The 23,188-nt window shown below is 44.0% G+C and overlaps 1 pseudogene across 1 annotated transcript; it reads right to left on the bottom strand.

The window, feature by feature from the left end:
* Positions 1-6,308: 6,308 nt before the first annotated feature.
* On the bottom strand, positions 6,309-7,815 carry LOC310793374 (transcription factor Maf pseudogene; annotated as a pseudogene). The gene has a single exon. The product of its transcript is annotated as a transcription factor Maf pseudogene (transcript).
* Between the last annotated feature and the right edge of the window lie 15,373 nt (positions 7,816-23,188).

The following is a 23,188-nucleotide window of genomic DNA, read 5'->3' as shown; positions in this document are numbered from 1 at the left end:
GAGAGAGAGAGAGGGAGAGAGGGAGGGAGAGGTTGCAGGTGATGGACGGAGCACAGAGGCACATAAACGCAGCTGATTTAAATCACTTTAAATGTAAATGTTTATGGGTGGAGTGATGCAGATGCGGATTGAGTGGAAGAGATTGAAATTGTTTCCTCTTTTGAATGTGAATATGTTTTTAACCCTTACATGGCTGTGATGGGAAGGGGGAGGGGTGCCAGTATAGGCTAACATGGAGCAGCGTTCAGAGCCAATGGAAGAAAATGAACACGATAGAAAGAGAGAGAGAGAGTCTGGGTAGTGTCGAGGTAACAGCACTCGCCCACCACCGCGGAGACACGGGTTCAATTCCCGGATGCAGCGGTCCCTCCGGCTTGGCCAGACGCTCAATACAGACACGGTAATTGGCCGTGTCTGCGGGTGAGAAGCCGGTGGGGTATGAGTTCCTGGTCGCTGCACTAGCGCCTCCCCTGGTCGGTCGGGGCACCCCCTCAGGCGGGAGGGGAACCAGGGCGCAATAGCAAGATCCTCCCCTGTGCCACGTCCCGCCCGTGAAACTCCTCGCCGTCAGGTGAAAAGAAGCGGCTGGCGACTGACTGCACATCTATCAGAGGAAGCATTTGCTAGTCTACAACTCTCCCCAGATCAGCAGAGAGGGGGTGGAGCAACGGCCGGGACAGCAGGGGGAATTGGCCGAGCACAAATAGGAAGAAAATGTGAAAAAAACGTGATAAAAAAAGACGAAAAAGAACATGACAAAAGGAAAACCGTTTTGATCCAAAATGAAATATCCATATTTGTGGCATCTCTGTTTTAAACAATCTGCACACAGTTAAAACAAATCATCATAATTTCCTATAGTGAATAACTTCTCTAGTGGATTGTAGATTTTCAGAGATATTGACAACTTCAGGTGATGATGCTTTTTCAGGTGATTTGGCCCTTCGGCCTGGAGTATTTTTCTCCCACTATGTTGTTTAACAGTATTAGTTCGACTTACATTCATTAGGTTTCCTTTTAAGGGACATGAAACAACTACCAGATCCAATGAGTCATTCCCATAGACTTAATGCACTCTGTTAAAGCGGGACGCATGCAGGGACACCCTTCCACCACAAGGTCAAATCAAAGACACGATGCTGGATGGTTATTGAGCACTCACACAGATAGACACTCACTCACGCGGCGCATGCATCCTTTGTCCTATTCACTTCAAGGCATTACGCTGAAGTACACCATGATGACTCAAATGTCAATATGGATAAATCTCAAAGTGATTTCCCATAGTTGACCTGAAAGAGAAAGTCCAATATTGTGACAGCAGACAACTACATTATCTGTAATAACCTAATCATTGGACATACTGCAAATGATCACGAAGTGCAGAAGTCAATATGCTGGGCTGGAGAATAGAGTTAGACTTCTTACTGATAAGATTAATCCTTATGATGTGCGTGTCCGCGCGGGCACTTGTGTTTGTGTGTGCGTGCGTGCGTGCGTGTGTGTGTGTTTGCATGTATGTATGTTTATGTGTGCACACGTCTCGATCATGCAAACAAAAGAGAGGAAGGGAGAGAGAAAGAGAGAGTGAAGAGAGAGAGAGTGCGCGCACTGTGCGCTGAGATATGAGGAGGAAGTGCTGAAATGTTGTTTCCTGTGCATTCTGTCCTCCTTCAACACAGGAAATGAATCAGTGCCACTGTATCCTCCTGCCCCTTGGTGTGTCTGGCAGTCAAAACACACACGCACACACACACACACACACACAAACACGCACGCATGAATACACACGCATACGCACACACACACACAAACACGCATGCATGAATACACATGCATACGCACACACACACACACACACACACACACACACACACACACACACACACACACACAGACACACACATGCACACACACACACACACACACACACACAGACACACACATGCACACACACACACACACACACACACACACACACACACACACACACACACACACACACACACACAGACACACACATGCACACACACATGCACACATGAGCAGAAAGCATCCCGCATCATTTCCCCACCCTTACAGTGATCAGCATTTTCCACTTTCTCAGGCCACGCATTGAATAATTGAACCAAACGTGGTGTGAATGTGTGAAACCTATGATGGGTCCCATCAGTGCGCGCTATTATGACGGGCCCTATGCAGCTCGGCCTGCACATCTGCTCAGCTTGTCAGTCTTGAGCTTTGGATTTGACACCTAAACTAGTTAGACTGTATCGTATTTATTGTCTCATCACATGATCAAATAGAGACTTGACATTGGACAACAACATACATATTACCCAGCAATCACCACTGCATATCTATATATGACAAAAGAAAATAATAATTTATTCATTTAATTGAATAGTTATCTCTTGCCAGGAGATCATGTGTTCAGTCGTGTCTGTGCACGAGTGAGTGTACGTGTGTGTGTGTGTGTGTGTGTGTGTGTGTGTGTCTGTCTGTCTGTGAGAGTGAGTGAGTGAGTGTGTGTGTGTGTGTGTGTGTGTGTGTGTGTGTGTGTGTGTGTGAGAGAGTGAGTGAGTGAGTGAGTGAGTGAGTGAGTGAGCGAGAGTGTGTGTGTGTGTGTGTGTGTGTGTGTGTGTGAGAGTGAGTGTGTGTCTGAGTGAGCGAGTGTGTGTGTGTGTGTGTGTGTGTGTGTGTGTGTGTGTGTGTGTGTGAGTGAGTGAGTGAGTGAGTGAGTGAGTGAGTGAGTGAGTGAGTGAGTGAGTGTGACTCTGGTTTGGCCATGGCTAGTTGTAGCGCCTGGCAGAGATCTGCACTCTACAGAGTGCACTTTTCTAGTTTTTTGGTCTTTTTTGTAGGTTTTATAGTTTAATAAACATATTTTGTTATAGATTGCACTGACTTTTCTTTTTTCTTTTTTTACAAAGAAGAAGACAAGAAAACCACGACAAAGATGGGTTTGTCTTTTCCAGGGTATATACAATATAGCAAATGGCACCATTTTTAATTTAACGCGAGTATTTCTTTGAACACAGGCATATTCCCGAGGTGGCAATCTGACTCACTGCGAAGGGCCTGCTCTCTGTATGGGCCCCCCTACCCCACGGCCCCCAGTGCAACCACATGCCTGTCTATATATATGACCCCTGCTACGAGGCCTTCAAAACACACCTGCTGTATTTCAAGTGACCACAACATGGCTGGTCTGTAGGGCAAAGCAAGTCGTGTCCCCGATCCTGAGCACGACCCCCCAGACTAGTCCCGCCCGGCACAACACTCATTCTGTCTGCATGCCTCACCGAAGAAAAAGGTGCCATGAAAGAAGTATAGCATCTCCAGTTCTAGGTTATAACACAAATGTAATTAAATAGCACACTATATTGACCTAATCAGATAGGAGGGCCATAAATTAGTGGACATATGCTCACTAAAAGGCCCTCTCCTCTCAGCTAGGATGCATCTCTGATCGTTTATCATCTTAAAGGAGCAGGAAGTCAGCCAGCATCTCTCTCTCTCTCTCTCTCTCTCTCTCCCTCTCTCTCTGAGTCTGTCTGTCTCTCCCTCTCTCTCTCAGTCTCCATCTCTCTCTCTCTCCCCCCTCTGTCTGTCTGTCTCTCTCTCTGTGTCTGTCTGTCTCTCCCTCTCTCTCTGTCTGTCTGTCTGTCGCTCCCTCTCTCTCTCTCTCTGTCTGTCTGTCTCTCCCTCTCTCCATCTCCCTCTCTCAGTCTCTCTCTCTCTCTCTCTCTTTCTCTCTCTCTCGCTCACTTTTAATCACATAGGAAATCATTCCTTGAGGCAGGGGAGGATCATGCTATCCCATCTTGAGCTTGCATGGGAGCCAAATACAGACCAAGCGGCCAGTCTGTGTGTGTGTATATAACACCATTTTACAGAGGAGACACAGAGCTTCTACAGAGTCTAATTGGTCCATTTCATCTCCGCATTAATTTCACTACGGTGCAATTTTAAGGAAAATAAATAAAATAAAAAATAACCTGATTCCTCCTCAAGGGAAAGTACCGTAATATAACTCACACTGCATGATGCAAGCATTCAGAATTCAAAGAAAGGTCCTCATGGAAACAGATGATGTCCCTCCTCCGCACACACGCACGTACACACGCACACGCACACGCACACGCACACGCACACACACACACACACACACACACACACGCATTGTGACAGTGACCTTGTGTGGGACAGGTCAGAGCATGTGAACCTCTTATCTGAGCCGTACCGCTCATTCACTCTAAAGGTTGATTCCACTGAATCTAACAGCTATAGTGGAGCAGCAGGAAGCAGCTGCTCATCAAGGTAAAACAGGTCAGGTCAGGTTCAGGTCCAGAGCAGAGGTTCTGCATGAGCTGCTGGACCTGCCTATCACGAGAATTCCTTCGAGTTCGACTTTATTGGATTTTGAAGTCAGAATTGAAATTGAATGTCTTCAGAATAAAGCATCTCCTCGTGTATGTTTGACAAAACATTAAGCATTGTTTAGTCTATAAGCATTGTTTAGTCTTTATATTAGTCTACAAAACATGAAGAAATATATATTCTGTAGCCTATCGCCACACTCCCTATAATATAAACCAGCACTGGTATTTTCACTGCAGAATTTGTCCCAGAGTCCCAAAATTCTCATTTCTGGCATTTTTGTGTGTAAACATGTTTGTCTTGATGAGACAGAGAAGGTTATTTATGAGTCGATTTCAAATGAAACTTTCAACAGAGATGATTCAACAAGTCAACAGCTACCAGTAAAAAGTACAAGTTTGCTCTCAAATGAATGATTAACTTTTTTCAGGAGACCTGCAGCATGATCCTTATAGGCCATATTCAACAATTAAAAGAATAGATATATAACTCTAGTGTAGGCTATTTTTATTTATTTATCTTAATTTTTTTTTTTTTTATTAAGAAATTGCATAGATTAGCCTATAATTACGCAACAGTTTATGGCCATTACGCAGCTCCTATTTCTTTAAGAGACAAGCAGTTATTAGAAAAAGTTATTAAAAGACGACCAGAATTAATTTGTCGTATTTCCCCATCCAAAAATAACAGATATAAAAACACGAAATGATATCAAATCATAGGCTATACTGATATCAAAACTGGACTGTGTTTTCGGAGCTGGCGTAATTACGCGTCTCGTGCATAACAATTGCATCGCACTTCAATCAATCAGTGACAATTAGGCCTACATTTTTAAGTTGCCCTCTCTTGTTGTGTTTACATTTCTGCTTAGATGGAGTAGGGAAATGTAGGCTAAATGTGTGTGTGGCGTCGCTTCACAAGGCACAGTGCCAGACAAATAACATGCAAAACTAAAGAGAACAAAAATAAACATTTTCAAGAGAATTTATTCGTTTCTACTAATGAAGATTTATTGATGAATGGTATATTCATTATATTCCATTTTGATGAGTGTTTGTCAGTAGTTGGTTGTATTGTCCAGACAATAGGCTACATTTTAATGTATAAAATCCAGGGCATCACAAAGGGCATTATGCCTGCACATGATGCTTAAATCTACAACACCGGCAGCACATTATATTTCCATTTGAAACAGTTCACATATTTTCCGAATAAGACCCATAGGGTTCAGGGTATGCTTAAGTTCCTCAAATAAAAGGAAAAATGCATTTAAAACGAAAGGAATTCAGCTGAAAGAACAGGTCATCTGGCTAAGTGACAAAGTCTGAGGAGCCTATCATTTCTCAGTTATTTCAGGACATGCATGGTGAGCTGTCATTTGCTTATGTTTTGTCCAAAGTCATTTTTTTTCTTCACCCCCACTTGTTGATTGCAATAATCTCTGCGTTCTGCATGAAAAAAATATATTTGATGAATATTTCATCAGTTTCTACTAAATAATCCGCCGCTGGTCTTCATGGGATGATGTCTGTCGATACAAATCAATACTCAATACAAAGTTGCTTGCATCCACAATTTCATTTTTTCCACAGGGGTCCAAATGAAGCCCACGAAATGTTCAGTGAGGGTCCATGTTAGGGGGTGAGCATTCATGATGGCGAAATGACCGATGAATAATCGTATCCACACTTTTTTCCAATAAATTAAAAGTGATGATGAGGTTGAACAATGTAGTTATAGATATCATGGTACACAGCCACAAGTTCACAAAAAGAAAGGAAAAAATCAACAATTTGAAAAACATTCCGTACATGGCCAGCATGCATGGGTTTACAGAACAGGTAGGCTACAGTCTAACATAAAAAATGCAAACTTTTGGTGTAAGTGAATGTTTTATCACAAGACAAATATGGATGATATGAAAATTTGATAATTCATATCAAAATAAGTAAACTTAGAGCAAACATTTGACATCGAATTCAAGCTGATTTGCATGAGGATAATTTCACACATATTTAGGTAAAAGGGAACAGGATGGACGATGCGCACAATGAGGCTATAGCGGACATGTGCAGTGTGCAGACTTTACATTACAAGCTCTTCGGTACTTTTATGCAGTATAAATCTAAAGACAAACATCACGAATGGAATTCGACATAGAAATTGTTCAAAATCATCTTCGAACCCGAGCTGATATTGAGAGTCCCACTAAACAGGCCTATTTATGCCTCCTTTAACCGTGCGTAATTCTCACACTGAAACTGAATCATTTTGAAAAGGGCGCAAGACTTTCCGTGTCGTTACCAACAGAATCTTTAAGAAAGCAACTTCAACACAATCACGCACAACGCATGCTATTTTGTGTGTGCTTGCACAAATTAAAAGTTTTTTTTTCCCTGTGGGGGTCATTATTAAACTTTTCGACGCCGAGACTCACATGAAAAACTCCGGGGACGAGGGGTTGTTGTCGCTGCTGGATCCTCCGTTTTCTCGGAAGCCGGTGCTGATGAGCTTCTCGTATTTCTCCTTGTAGGCGTCCCTCTCCCTGGCCAGCCTGGAGATCTCCTGCTTGAGGTGGTCCACCTGCTGAATCAGCTGGGTCTTCTCCCCCTCCAGGACGTGCCGCTGCTGTACGCGCTTGTACCGGCAGGACTGGGCATAGCCTCTGTTCTTTAGCGTCCTCCTCTTCTGTTTCAGACGGATGACCTCCTCCTTGCTGACCCCACGGAGCTGCCGGTTCAGCTCGCGCACCGACATGGACACCAGCTGGTCGTCCGAGAAGCGGTCGTCCAAGCGCAGGTGCTGGTGGCTTCCCGCCGAGCTGCCGCCGGACTGAGAGCCGGAGGAGGAGTGGTGTCCGCCGGGGTGGTGGTGGTGGTGATGGTGGTGGTGGTGGTGGGGAACCCCGTTCTGAGCCGCGGCTGCAGCGATGACCGCGGACACCACGGCGGCCGCTGAGCCCATCTCCTCCCCGGCCATGGCGCCCCCTGCCCCGGCCGCGCCGCCGAACTGCTGCCCTCTGGCATAGCCGTCGAAGGTCTGGAGCTGGTGACTGCTGCTGATCAGCGCCTCTACAGCGTCCTCCGGGCTGAAGCCCAGAGCCTCGGGGTTCAGCTGCTGTTGGTACCCGGTCATCCAGTAGAAATCCTCCAAGTGCGCCTTCTGTTCGCTCCCCGAGCCCGGACTGGGCGCCGAGAAGCTTGGAGAGGGGGGAACCGAGCTGCAAGGCGTGCTCATCGGGGTGGAAGACAGGGATCCCCCGGCGATCAGGCGGCTGCACTGGCTGATGCTGCGATCGGGCTCCACCGGCTCCTTTTTCACTTCAAACTTCATCAGATCGAAGTCATTAACATATTCCATGGCCAGGGGACTGGTGGGCAGGTCGGAGTTGCTCATTGCCAGCTCTGATGCCATCCTCTTGCTGTTGACAGTCCTCCAAAGGGGGTGAGGAGCACCTGTCAAAGTGGGCTGCTGAGACACGCACTGAGCCAGCTTGATTTCTTTATTTATTTTTCTTCAAAACCGGAGGAAAAAGTGGGTTTTCTGGGGCTAATTGCGCAGCGCAGGTTTTGGTTTTGTGAGTCGATAAGTTTTTTTTTCTTCAGCCTGTGTTGCACAGACGCATTGGAGCAGCGCTGTTTCCTCCCTCTCTCCCAGCGTGCGGGTGTCTGAGCGCCGCTCTCTCTGTTTCTACCATTTAACACTTCATGGCTCCTTTTAGGATTAGTGCGCCAAATTGAGGAGGTTCACGTGTCCCGGGCAAATAGTTGCCTTGTGGAGAATGGAAAAAAATCTCCAGCCAAGGATTGATAGATTTTTTTCTAAGGGATCAGTCAGCCGACGAGTTAAAAAGCATTGCTTAGTTTTATAGGCGCCCTGACGTCAGGACTGAAATATTACATTGACTGAGACTCGCAGCCAATGAGCAGACCAGCCTGGGGACCTAATTAGCATAATAGTATAGAAAGCAAAGTTTTCTGAACTGTCCAAGCCCATCAGGAGATTGACATATGAGACTTAATATTCTTCCTCTCGTCATGTTATAAGAAGTGAAAAGAAAAAAGAAAAAGACAACATTTTTTCGAGGATTTTAAGATGTCAGCTGGTAGGCTATATGCGCATCTTTTTAAAGATGAGCAAGTCGGTTTGTTTTCAACGCTCTTCTTAATTATAATTTTGTTTCATAATTGCCTAAAATATCAATTAGACAATTATGAAGTAAGATTTTGAAAACATTGGACTGTTGACTGCATTTAGCACTGTTTGATAATTAGACCATCTTAATCCTGTCCTCCAGTTTGTTGATATAGCCTTTGGGAAGATGTTTTCCATCAATTTAGGCTTTGCTAATCAACTATGAGTTCAATTATCTCAGAAATTTCTCTCAGACAGCACTCAGTCACCCCAAACAGCTGATGCATTATAATGACTGGTGCTGACAAGGAGAGAGACAATTGTCTCATACAATATATCGATAGTCGAGGATATACAGTACCACAGATATACAGTATCTGATCAGTGAGCAAGGTGGAAATATTTGGAAAGGGGACAGCATGGGTCGGCCTGGATGGTATGAATGGAATTGTTTTGAAACCCAATATCGCCACCTTTCGGTGCAAAACAGTACTTCGGGTATTTAAAGGGCTTGTGCGTGTTTTGTGGGTTGAAATTTGAAAATGTCTTTCTGCTATGAAAAAAAAAACATTTCTATCGATTTGCACTATCTTTTCCACCGTTTAGGTCTTGTCTGGTCTCTCTTAAAATGTTACTTAAGGGTGTAAAGATTGTTTCACAACAGGGGAAATATGATTGCTCAATACAAGAGAAAATAATATCTAATTGTGCAAGTAGATTTTTTTAATCATACAAAAGTCATATATATTTATGAAATCCAGGAGGTGAGCCAGGGTTTATAAGAGCAAATGTCAACACCCATTGCATGCAGATATCTCCTGTGATCATGCATTCACATTTAATGCAAGTCCTACTCAACATAAAATCCTTTTTATAATGGAACAGACCCTATATAGTGACAACACCCCCATCCCTATCCTACTGGAGTCTAGTCCCAATCCCATGTAATGATCAGACCTGCCCCCCCCCCCCCCCCCCCTCTCTCTCTCCTGGAGCACATATACCTCAGGAGTGGTGGCACATAAGAACAAACAATAAGAAGGGCTATACACAGAGGACTGAAGAGTAAATAAGAGCACTCTCCCTGGAACATGTCACACGGGGAAGCTTCAGAAAACTACAAAGCCGCCAGCAGATAATCCAACTCCCCGGTGTCCCAACACAAGTAAATATTCTCTTGGTCCCTGTGACTGTTCATGGGGACTTAACGTTAAACAGGAAGGATAAACATAGTGTTTTATTCATTAGAACACACAACAGAGGCCCCTCTGATGCCTTGAATAAATATTAAACAGACGACATGTCCCATATGACACTATTCTATGTTGTTACTGTTGCAATGTAAATTCAGGCTAGTATTAAGGAAAATGACTAGTGAACAGTAAACCTTTACCATGTAGGCAGTTTTAACTTGACAACATAAACATTCTAAATTGCCCCTAGCTTACTTCCTGTTGCAATGTTTGCTAATACAATAACTGTCAGGAAATAAGGTAGGTTTCAAACTGTTCCCTGTACTGTAGCTGTGTAGCTGTAGCTTGCTACAGTGTAGCAACACAATTCTGTGAAAACCATCTGTAAGATTACATTATTTTTGATTCAGACCTTTTTTTGGTCTTTCAACTACACTACCATGCTACTATTTGTACTCACTAAAGTTAATACAAATTAATAACAGTAAAATTATCGCTTGAATGAGGTAAATAATAAATAGCAGGGTAAATAAAGCACATACAGTAGTATTTTGCCAGTGAAATCATAACTTTGGCCCTATAGCCTGCAAATGGCAAAATAAGACAAAAAAAAAAATACATAAACGATTTCATGCCTTGGTGTGTTCTGTTAAGTGTTATACATGCCAGAGCCAAAGCACTGCTCATTGTGGTTTGACTTCAACCTTTTTATTTGCACATGTACCTGCTGTGTGCCAGGCCAGTATGCAGCTCTGAACACACATTTGAAGTCAGAGCCATGTACTGTACCTGCTGTGTGCCAGGCCAGTGTGCAGCTCTGAACACCGTGTTTTGCCAGCTCTCTCCAAACAGGATTTATGAGCCTGGGGCTCTCAAGGGTTAACAAGCAGAGTCCAGAGCCGATGCATCTGGGCTAATAGTCCTGTATGCACCTCATTCTGTCTCCCTCTGGAGTTTCATGTTGTTTACTAGTTTGACTTTACTACTGTCTTTATTATATGGGGATGTCTTTTTTTCTGCACTGTACAGGGCCTTATACTGTATATCATAGTGTACGTTTATATACTGCAGGAGCTGGCACGCTCCTAAGTGGAAACTTTACTCCATTAGCAAGCCAGTGTTATATGATAATTACATCCCTAAGTATATTAAAATCCAAGCTATACGCCCGCATGGAGAACTGACTATGCATTGTGCTTTGGGAAGTCAGCCCAAGTCACTATTCTTCTTTCAAATATATCAAATCTGGCTAAAAGCACAGGGTGTTGCCATGTGGAAAAGGAATACAAGCTTTCTCTAACTTTCATGTGTTGTCAGGTGAAAACTTTGCATCGTATCTCTAACATGTCAAATTCTCAGGAACTAATAAAAAAAAAAAGCTCTGTTTTCAGCTTGACCACCATGACTTTGTGAGTTTAGCGAACTGGTTTAGAAAAGGCTTCATGAACCCAAGGTTTGTAGAATGCTCTCAACCCATAGAGGGGCATGCAATCCTGCAGTTAAAACATGACAATCACCTAATTGGATTTACTGACGCAACAATATTTTAATTGTAATTCAGAACTCTGGTTGCAGGGTTTAGTTTGACACAACCAAAACTTGAAGAGCATCCAATACATGTGAACAATAATATTTGATGCCATATAATGTCAATATTTGAACCTAGAGCTCCCCCAATTGATTTGAGAATGAAAAATAAATCGCACCTTTTGAGGCCGGGTTGCTCTCTTGTTCAGATAGTGTCATTAATGCACTAAAACTCAGCTTTATGTTAATACTCCGGCCCATACATGTATAGCCCAGCTATACAGTATGTGTTAATGAGACTCTGTTTGACCTTTCTGGGTTCACCCCAGGAGAACACTGATGCATCCTGGGTAAAGAATAACCAGTGCTCCAGGACTTTCCTGTGATTTACTGGTACCATGACTTTACTAATTATTACATCTATTAAACACATCCTCATTACAGCATGACTTATGTGCCACGTCACAACTACTAGACCCCTTTGTATTTCTGCAGACTTACCGTTTGTTTGCCTCTATGGGTTCCCCAAAGTTACACACATACACCACACGTGCATGTTGTTCACGTTGTTAACCCACCTGGTAGCAGAAAGAGATTTGTTGTTGTTTTTTTGTCATCAGAATAAGGGGCGTTGCTTGAAGATTCACTTTATTTTACCTATTTGCAGAAGCAGGATTGTGCCGGAGTCTGTTTAAAGAAGTAAAAAGCAAAAAGGCAATGTTATTCACACAAATACAACAAACAATACGATGTGATGCTAATGCTAATGCCGTATGAACTTTTATCAATTCAAACAAAATGGTTTGACAGTGATTCGAAGATGGAGGGATGCAGTGAGAAAATTCCCATTAAACCTTACTTATGTGCCTCTATGAGATTTTATAACCCCACTCCCCACAATTCAAAATCTTAAGTGTGCCAAAAATAGCCGCACCCATTACCATATTTAACAGACAGTAACTTATAACGACAGAAACTAAACTACAGGATTTCTGCATTACCAAGATTATGTCTTCTAATCATTCATTACATTCCCAATGGGAGGCTGGCTTCATATTCCTACTCAATCCCTGTTTAATGCCATATATTAAAGCCTGGTGGCGCTCCAAATGGGGGGCGAGCAGACTAGTCTTTCAGTGGGCTCATCTGAGACACTTTTAATTAGCAGGACAGGAAGTGAAATGTTTCGTGGGGTCTTAACTAACTGTTGTATCTTTTCTAATAGAATGAGGGGCTGTGAGAAGCTATTACAAGGAGGAGCGTGAAGGACGCCAACACGCTTTTCTCTGCCACCGTTTTACGAGGGGAATAAAATAATGCATATTAAGATAATAAGCTTCCACTTCACAGAAACAAAGTAATCTAAGTGTCATATTTGCAAAGTGCCATGTTTGAGGGTGCAGGCCAGGCCTATAGTCTCCCCCACTATTTGAGCTCTGCCTATGCCTCTGCACTTCCAATGGGAATGGGGCCTAATCCTGCATTAACCAGACCTTTACAACCTGTCCCTATTCATTTAGATGCTCATGCAAGGTTTGCAAGGGTCAAAACAATCTCTGTTTATATCTATCTGAGTTTGAACAATCTGTTTCTGACTATCTGAGTTTGAACAATCTGTTTCTGACTTATGGAAGCCCATAGCTGACTCATTGGGCTTCCATACTGACTATCTGAGTTTGAACAATCTGTTTCTGACTATCTGAGTTTGAACAATCTGTTTATATCTATCTGAGTTTGAACAATCTCTGTTTATATCTATCTGAGTTTGAACAATCTCTGTTTATATCTAAACTTGACAAGCTGAAAATAATATGATCGGCTAAGGAGACACAGGCCTTCAACAAGAAGTGTGAGTTTGATCATTACCTTGCACACGCACACACACACACGCACGCGCGCACGCACGCGCGCACACACACGCACACACACACACACACACACACACACACACACACACACACACACACACACACACACACACACACACACAGAGAGAGAGGAACAGTAAGTGTACCCAGACAAAGAGAGGACAAGGGCTTACCAGTAATAAATGGACATAATGAGAGGAGGCTCATGTTTTCTCTATGACACTCGACAATGAGCCACAACAGTCAATCCAAGCATGCAGAGCAAAGGCTGCACAAAACACCAAAATGCCTGAAAAGTACGTCGACGTCGAGGGAAAACACCCGAGCGGACGGAGCATTCAGCAAGTACGAGATTGTGGTTCAAAGGATTCTGTATCATTGGAAAATTGCGGCACCTGATTAGAAAACAAGATTGTGACACAGTCTCTCTGTCGCTGTACGCCTGCCAGAAAGGATGCTTCAACCATGGTAATTGGCCACGTTGAGCAGACTTGCATGTCTCAAACTCTCCTCTTCACATCTGGTTATTGTCTCTCGCAGCAGGTGGACATCACCAGCATCGTCTGCTTTCTGTCTCTATGTGTAGCACCGCTATTATACCTCCAGACAAGCCGCACAATAGATTACAGTGTGAGTGATCTCGAACAGAAACAGTGCAGCAGCAGCAGTGGCAGCAGGTAAGTGATGTGGTTCATTCACATGTCAATGTGCAATCTGCAAATGAATGATTTATAATGGTTTATTATAAATATCTAAAAGGCTCAGACACGTACACAAACACAGTTGAAAGTTGATGCTGCAGAGTTCAGGTGCATGTGCAAAATCATGCTTAGACACACACACACACACACACACACACACACACACACACGCACACAGTGTGCCTCCTATAGGACCTGGGCTCATCGTCTCTCATTAGACACACACTGCTACATCATTGGCCTCATTAGCTAGCCCCACCGTGCATCACCCAGCATGTGGAGGATCAGGGACGCGTCACCACTCCCAAAACAGCACATGCTATATGCTATATGCTATATGCTATATGCTATATGCACAAGGTGCACAAGGTATTTGCCTTCCCCTATAGCTGCAGCGTTGGTATTTATAATGCTCATCCTATAACTGGGGACAAACACGTGGGTATGTATGTAAGGTGTACATTTTTAGCTTCACACATCAGCTAATGCCTATGACTTTATATATTTTTAGCTTCATAATATGCACTGTGTTTGCATGTGTGACTCCCATGTGTTCCCACTGGCATGATGATTCATGTTGTAGCTGGAGGTTGTGAGCTGTTATGGATGTGGCTGCGTATCTGTACTGTGCTATATGCTCTCTGCGACTGTACACGGTTATTCATGTCCACAGTGTCCACTCTGTGCTGTTATTAATGCGACTCATATACACAGAGATGGGAAGTAATACGTACAAATACTTTGTTACTGTACTTGAGTAGGATTTTCAGGTATCTGTACTTTACTTACTGTACTTTAAGTATTTATTTTTCATTTTTCTGACAACTTTTTAATTTGACTCCCTACAATTTAACACCAATTTCCAGTGTTGGGGAGTAGTGAACTACATGTAGTTGAACTGCGTAGTTTAACTACATTTTGCAGTAGCTTGCTGGTAGTTCAACTACATTCATATTTGCGTAGTGAGTCAAGTAGTTAAACTACTTTTTGGTCATTTTGTGCAGTTTGACTTGAGGAAACCTGTTTGGCGGCCTCACACAGCTCAATCAGCATCCAGATCTACTGGATCCCAGCCGATTTAGTACCTGGAAAGATCTGGTCCAGGTGACATATCAAAGACTGCAGGATACCGTGCTCACCTGGTAGCACATACGACGGAGGCTCGGGTCCGAAACCGACCTGAGGTCCTTTGCCGCATTGTCATCCCCTCTCTCTATCCTCATCTTTCATGTCTGCCTACTGTCCTATCTAAATAAAGGCAGAAATGCGCCCCAAAAAGTCATCTTAAAAAAAAGACTGCAGGATATTTACTGCAGATTTTCAGGCTCAAGTAAAGAACCTCCTAATTATAAAGTGTGACTCTCTTTTTCAAATCACATATTCATATTTCATATTCCTCTCTTATCTCCTTCTTGTCAGACACTTCAACAGTCACAGATCAAGGTTTAAAGCTACAATAAGGAAACATTACAAAAGGAAGTGGGCTATAGCTCACTCAGATTAAAATGGGGATGTTGTGTGATGTTTAAAGGTTGTTTCTTCAATCCCTGCCTCAGCACCAGCGATGCTTTTTTTTTATCATCATCAGTAGTTCGAACACTGATAGAAATAAGCTGATGTAGGAGTCTAGTCAGTCTCTGAATCTAGCTCAGTCAGATCAACAGCTGCTCTATTGATCAATTCCAACCTATCTCACTCTTTAGTCTCTGTGTTGTTGTCAGTGTAAACACAGTATGTACAATTCAGAAAGTCATAGCTCAGTAGTATGAGTTGCTGTGTCGGTATCGCTACCTGACAGGTGGATTATTGGTTTGATTCCCGATGAGACCCTCAAATTAATTAGAAGTGTAATAAAAAGTTAAACTAAAAGAACATTCTTATGCCTATTTCCACTTTTATTCAATACAAAATAACGTTGCTGCCTAAAAAAACACAAAGTAAAAAAAAAACACAATGAAAGGTCAGTCTATGCAAATCCCAGGTTTGAACTTGCAACTTCACCCTCTGACGGCAGCTGACATACACAGTGAACCACAAAGGCACTGGCACTGATGCTGTATTTCTCTCTGTATGACTTTTGAAGTGCCTGGCTATAGGTCAAAATCTGGAAAATGCTACTGTATATTTTAGCTTTTAGTTCATTTAGAAATAGTTAAGTAGACTCAGTTATGGCAAGAGATTAACTTCTGGACTTCCAAACATCAATTTAGACTCTAGATCACCTTTCTAAATGGATTAAAAGCAACAATACACTACAGTATAATAATTTCCTGGTTTCAGCCTCACAATTTATATAATTCATGCTAATTTCCAGTTTTGGCGATTAATTAGCTCATTATGGTAATTACTCAAATTGCCCAACATGCAACTCTTAGCAACCAAGTTGAATTTCATCCACATACATACATAATGACATTTCAAACTTCATAAGAAACAACATTACTGGGTCGAAGAAATTTCCAGTAGACTATTGTAACACCTTGCCCTAAAGCCTAAAGAGTAAATGTGGAGTGACACCAGAGGTTTAACGCAGGTTTTAAGCAACCACCACCACCACCACCACCACCACCACCACCACCACCACCCCCAAAGCTGAATGTACTGAATGTACCTGAAGGAAGCATCACTTTCATGTGAGGGAGAGACATATGGAGAGAGCGTGAGAGAGAGAGAGAACAGAGCTAAGCCAAAATCCCGCTGTAAAAAGTTTGACCTGTCTGGTTTAAAAAAAATTACATTTCAGCTGTCAATCAACATAAAGCTGGAGAGGAAGAGAGAAGAACATGCAACAAAATCCTGCACGCTCGGTTTATACCAGGGTTACTGTGGGAGGACTGAAGCTTACATGGTAAACTACACACCCAAAGCTGAAAATAACTGATTTCCCTGAAGGTAGCCTGGCTTTTCTTTGAGTGAGCGATATTGATACAGACTGAGAGAGAGAGAGAGAACAGAGTTCGACCAAAATCCCGCTGTAAAAAGTTTGACCTGTCTGGTTTTAAAAATGTTACATTTCAGCTGTCAATCAACATAAAGCTGGTGTGTGTGTGTGTGTGTGTGTGTGTGTGTGTGTGTGTGTGTGGGGGGGGGGGTCATAAAGATTTAATGGTACAAAAAAGATAAGAGCTCTTCCTTTGTCTTTTTTTATTTCAGAGATTTTATGCTTTATTGACAGATGTATCGTGAGAGGACACAGAGGTGTGGGAGAGAGAGAGAGAGAGAGAAGAGTGAAGAACATGCAACAAAAGCCCACAGGCTGGATTTGAAGCTGGTCACTGTAGGAGGACTGAGGCTTATGGTAAACTACACACTCAACTCAGTGTGCCACCAGGGGAGTTAATTAATAATTACCTTATTGAATAGCCAATCAGTATCCTCCAACAACCTGCTAGAGGTTTGAACTAGGGGTGGAGCCGAACCCGGTATTCAAAAAAGCACAAATACGTGGGTTTTTACAAATGTTATTTATTTCATACAAATATTAATAAAGTTACTTACCTAATAAAGTTTTCTATGCCTCTGTCTGGACACATTGCAGCTTAGAACACACAACCTCTTCCTCTGGAGGCAGCTGACATAGACTGTGAACCACAAAGGCACTGCCACTGATGCTGTATTTCTCACTGTATGACTTTTGAAGTGCCTGGCTATAGGTCAAAATCTGGAAAAGGCTATATTTGAGCTTTTAGTCAATTTAGAAATAGTTAAGTAAACTCGGTTGGTCATAGCTATTGTCACCATTCAAAACTGACTGAGACTCAAACCCATGACGTCAAAGGTGATTGAGACCTCAAAACTGTGGGACAGCAAGCTAACCCTCTGTACCACCAGGTAGGACTATGTAGTTTTGGTTTTCTCAGGGGTTTTCACTCTTTCCTCTGGTTGTTGCCATTCAAAAGTGACTGAGGCTTGGGCAGGGAAGGGGGGACTGACTGTCTGTAGGAGGCGCTCTGTAAGCTGGTGTGTTTCCAGCCATGTTAAAGAGATGGGGGAGCGGTTTGAGGAACAACATTACTCCTCCATCGAGAATCGAACCTACACTCAGCCTGTCATGCAAAGAAAGAGAAACAGCTACTCATCCCGCTGAGCTGTTCCTCAGTGTGGGCTTGAGCGCCTGATTTCTACAAGTCTTCATACTGACAACAACATGGAAGGCATAAATAGCTGTGACCCGTTGTGATGTAAAACGCGTCAGAACGGAGCGCTTTGCCAGAGGAGGAAATGGGAGATCTCCGTGAGGAAAACACAGAGAGAGGTAAACACTGCCTGTGTGCTTATATTACCGAGATTATAAATGATACAAAGTGGGTTGATTACCGGTAAAGCCATCCTTTAACATCACCAGCTGACAGAGCAGCGTAGCGCCTCCTACCGGCAGATACACAGAGCGACACAGCGCCTCCTACAGGTGGATCCACAGAAATGGACACTGTGGACAGACTGCAAAGAGATCCATAGCAACAGACACTACTGGAATCCGTAGTATGACAGGCATGTCATATACAGATATTAGACAGATCCCAGACTGAGTCTAGATCTGTCTTGTAAAAGTTTGGTAAACCTTTACGCCTGGCAGCTGCACCCGGGGTTTACCAACATACATCCAGCTCCCCATGTCAGTAAAAGTTCAGCTGTCTGTAGTTTTCTCTCTCATAACCCAGCGCTCATATCTCTGCAGAGGTCAGAAGGAGAACAGACGCCCCCTAGCTCCAGGTAGTGGCAGGGGAGCTGGAATCGAACCAGCCAAACTCTGGCTCCCGCATCTCTATGTGGTCGACTATTCCTTCGCACTCACAGCAATTCTCTGCGTGCTTTTGTTTCTTTCCTCTGGCTGTCACCATTCAAAACTGACTGAGGCTCGAACCCACGACCTCAAAATTGCCTGAGGCCTCGACACTGCGGTCAACCTGCTCTGAGCCTCTCAGTCACACACATAACGACAGACGCACAGATCCTGGGGGTTTCCAGCAGGGTGCAGAGGCCACAGGCAGTCAAACCTGGGTTCTGTGAGGATGACATGCATGGCCCAAGCTGCTTCTCGCATGCAGGAACTCCACACAAGCTCTCCTTGCTGCTCCCTTTAGAGAGAGAGACAGAGGAGAGATTCAGCCAAAAGAAAGATGCAAATGTAAACACCTCCGTGCACACTGTGATTTAAGACTATTGCAGATGAACGTACATATTAATTCTGACTGTACCTCCCCGTGATAATCCCCTCATCTGTTCTTCAGATATTGGAGAATCATCCCCGCCATAGCTGGTAGTGAGCGGAGGTGTGTAGTGTGTGACAGAGAGAGCAGCAGGCCCACTAAAGGCCCATCTCTCTGCTTTGTTCTGCACTCTGTCAGAGAGGAGGCTGCAGAGACAATGCAGCCCACAGGAGTCCACGGCCTCATGGCGCAATCCCTCAAACCGCCACTACTACATATATCCTGTTAACGCCGCCAGACAAATGCACTTCCACCGGGAGACTCACTTTTCTGGGCGAGAGCGAGGCAGGAGACGGGTGGGGGGGGGGAAGAAGAGGTCGAGCGGGTTCTGATCGGCACTAGACAGAGGGATGAGTGAAGGTGGGATGATGAACAGGCCGGCCTGTAACGAGTGGACGTTTGATTATGGCGATATTGAGTGTGGAAATGAGATCTTTATCAGATGTGGTTTTGAGGGAGAGCGAGGCGGCGCGGGGCGAGCACGGGGAGGGGCTGGGAGAGGCGTTAATCTGGCTGCTAAATGGAGGGTTTGACATGTTGTGTCTGTCTGGAGGAAGCAGCCACCGGGGACACACGGCTCCACTCCATCTCCTCTTTGATCAAGCTCACAATTAACACCTCGCCGGTGATGAGGAGCAAGTGCGGAGGAGAGAGCAGGAGAATGCATCTCTGACTGCGACTCAAAGAAAGAGATTGTGAGAAGTTGAGAAGCAACTCAAATATACTTTTGGGAGGAAAAGATGGCTACGACAGCCTTGCCGAGGGAGATGGAGGAGAGAGGCAAGTATCTTTAAGCGCTTCCTAAAAACGCACAAACAGACTTAGTAAGAGTTAGTCACGGTTCTTTGCTCACTCACAGTAGATTTGGATGCTTACACAGGAGCAGAGACACCCTTCCTGTTGCTTATCCGCTTCCTGAGCCTCAATTTGTATTGAAATCCCTCACAGGCAATTATCCATATGCGAATGGTGTACTTACTCTGAGCTTATATAAGTTTCTCTCTCAGTAAGCCCAGCCATTTTCATTTGAAAACTCTGATTACAATTTCAGCGTTTATTGAGAAAATGGCCAAAAATGGGTGCTGATAGTTAGCACGGAGCATAAAAATCCTGCCGGACCTCTCTGTTGCCGTAATAATTTGAAAGATTGAATAATCTTTCCCTTGGCACGATGTTGAAAATCCCTTGCAGGAAGGGAGATGTGGGCAGCAATTGGCATCTATGTGGTCAGGAAGACATTTTGTTGAGTAAAGTGTTGGCAGGCAAGCAGCGGGACCCCCCAACCCCACCCCCACACCCCAAACACTCACCCCACCCTCTCGCCCACCTCTCAGACTGTCAGGAGTGTCATATATCTGAGGGGATATCTGAGGGCGAGGAGGATCGCAGCCCAATTACGGGCTGATAACTAATCAATAGGCCGCTTATTCCTACAGCAGGAAGTAAAGAAATGGGCCCCTGGGACACGTAGTTCAGATTACTCTCCCCTCAACATGGGACAGCCACTAATGATGAGACAGAAAGAGTGGTGGAGAGGACAGGGGGGGGGGGGGGGGGGGACAGAAAGAGTGGTGGAGAGGACAGGGGGGGGGGGGGGGGGGAGAGGAGCAGAAAAAGCAGTGTGGGGCAAAAGCTATAGCAAAAGAGACTGGCGGAGAATGGAGAGAATGAGGTGGAGGAAGAGAGAAAAGGGAGGATTCATAGGATTATGTGTCCCGTCCCAATCAAGAGGCCTCTCACCTTTTACTAGGTGGTTTGATATACAGTCAACATGAACTTGGACTCTATTAATCTGCCTGGTGAAATAAAACAATTAGACAAATTAATTTAAGTTAGGGTAAACTCAGCTCAGTTTACCATCTTTCAATTTAGGGATTTGGCTAAATTAATACTTTATGATATAGTAAGCTGTATCAAACTGATGGGAAAAAATATATATTTATGTTTCCCTGCACACATCCTCAACTTTTATTGCTATTGGTGGATGTTTGCCTTATTGCTGAGGTCATATTTCCTGACCTATTTATTTAGTCCTACAGTGATTAGGGCTGATATTTGCCGTGTTTAGTTGGCGTATTGTGGTAAGGAGACCCAGGGGATCCCGGTCGTAACAGCTAGCGGCCATGCCAGCTGCAGTCCGGATCCTGGTTCCTCCTCTGAAAGAACCGCCCCTTGATGCTTGAAGGGTTCTCCTTCCATGGAACACAGGAACTATTCGTTCTCATTTCCTTTGACAGGCCATTCGTATTGCCGCTCCTCTGTCACTGTCTCCCTCATGAAGAAATATGGCAGCAGCCTCTGTCTCTGTCCCCCCCGCACCCTGTGCCCTTACCAGACCAGACCAGACCAGACCAGAACCTAAACCCAGACCAAGACACAGACCACGACAAAGACCCAGACCAAGTCAGTCAACGTTACACTAGGAAGAAGGGGTGGGAGTGGTGGACCTGTTTGAGACCTGGTTCGAATCCTGATCCAAACCATAACCCTAACTCCAACCAAGTTGCTTTGTTGCCTAAACCTAACCGTTGTTTTACTTACCTTGCCTAAACCTGGGGCTGGGCAACAATTGAATATTATCGTTTATCATCTTTAAGTGGAATCATATTGTGTTGATATGAAGATATATTAATATCATGATGACACATTTCTGATGTCTAAATTGATGATGAAACGTACATTTTCCATATCGCCCAAGCCCTACATCTCACTTGTGGCTTTGGCTTACAACTGAACATTTAGCCCACTTGTAGAACATACAGACAAAGATACAGTATTGTGACACCGTGTCATCGTCCATAATATTGTCATCCATAAGTAGCTCGCCTGGATAAATGTAGGAATGTTGTGCAGAAGGTTGTTGGTTCAGTCCCTGCATCAGGCTTCACAAATGCTCACATGACAAGATGCCAGCAGTGATGCTTCTTTATCATCAGTAGTTTGATAGAAATAAACTGATGAAGGAGACTAGACAGTCCCTGGCTCTATCTCAGTGAGATAAACAGCTACTTGGTGTGTACTTGTTCACTAGTTCAAATCCCACCTGTTTCACTCTTTACGCTTTCAACTCAAATCAGATGCCAAAGCCGACAGTTTAAATGTGGTTTGTGTTGTTTTACGCCGCACAGCCTTTCGGCAGAGTAAAGACATTTACTCTTTCAATGTCAGGGAAAGTTCAGCAGTCTGTGGTTTGCTCTCTCATAATCCCCTGCTCATATACTGTATCTGTCAGGGGGAGACCAGGCACCCACAACCTCAATACTGCCGGGCAGCAATCAAACTCTCTGAGCCACTGGGTCCCACTTCTTAAGACAGGTTTCTCTCAGAGCATTTCAGTCTTTCCTCTGGCTGTCTCCATTCAAAATTGACTGAGGCTTGAACCCACAACCTCAAAACTGATAGGGGCTTGACCCCACAACCTCAAAACTGACTGAGGCTTGAACCCACAACCGCAAAACTGACTGAGGCTTGAACCCACAACCTCAAAACTGACTGAGGCTTGAACCCACAACCTCAATACTGTTGGCCAACAATCAAACTCTCTGAGCCACTGGGTCACACTTTTTAAGACAGGTTTTTCTCAGAGCATTTCAGTCTTTTTTCTGGCTGTCTCCATTCAAAATTGACTGAGGCTTGAACCCACAACCTCAAGATTGACCGAGGCTCGAACCCACTAGCTCAATACTGCTGGACAGTAATCCAACTCCGTGAGCCACTGTGTCACACTTGTTAGGACAGGTTTTCTCAGAGCTTTCCAGTCTTTCATCTGGGTGTCCATTTTCATAACTCTCTAAATGACTGAGGCTTGAACCCTCAACCTCAAAACTGTCATACAGCTGTCAAACTCCGTAAACCACTGCGTCTCACAACGTCAAATCATTTCTGTCAGAGAGCTTTTCAGTCTTCACTTGAGAAGTTCTTCAAAGTCCAAGCTTTCACTGAGGCTCAACCTCAAAACCTCCAGATTGTGGTGTGGCCATAGGTGTCATTTAAAATGTGGATATGTCCCCACCACTTTTCAACACAAAGTGACACCCTTGTGTACTCAGATGTCAAATATGGTCTGACAGAGAGCTCTGGAAATTTGAGTCTGGAAAATATGGAATTTTGACATTGAAAATGTGGCTTGGCTTGGCTTGTGGGCAGAATCGTGATTTGACACTTTGTTT

Source organism: Poromitra crassiceps, assembly GCF_964638095.1.
Source record: "Poromitra crassiceps genome assembly, chromosome: 18".
In the NCBI taxonomy this organism is placed as follows: domain Eukaryota; kingdom Metazoa; phylum Chordata; class Actinopteri; order Beryciformes; family Melamphaidae; genus Poromitra; species Poromitra crassiceps.
Note: the sequence above shows the minus strand (reverse complement) of the source record. Positions and strands in the feature narration are given on the sequence as shown.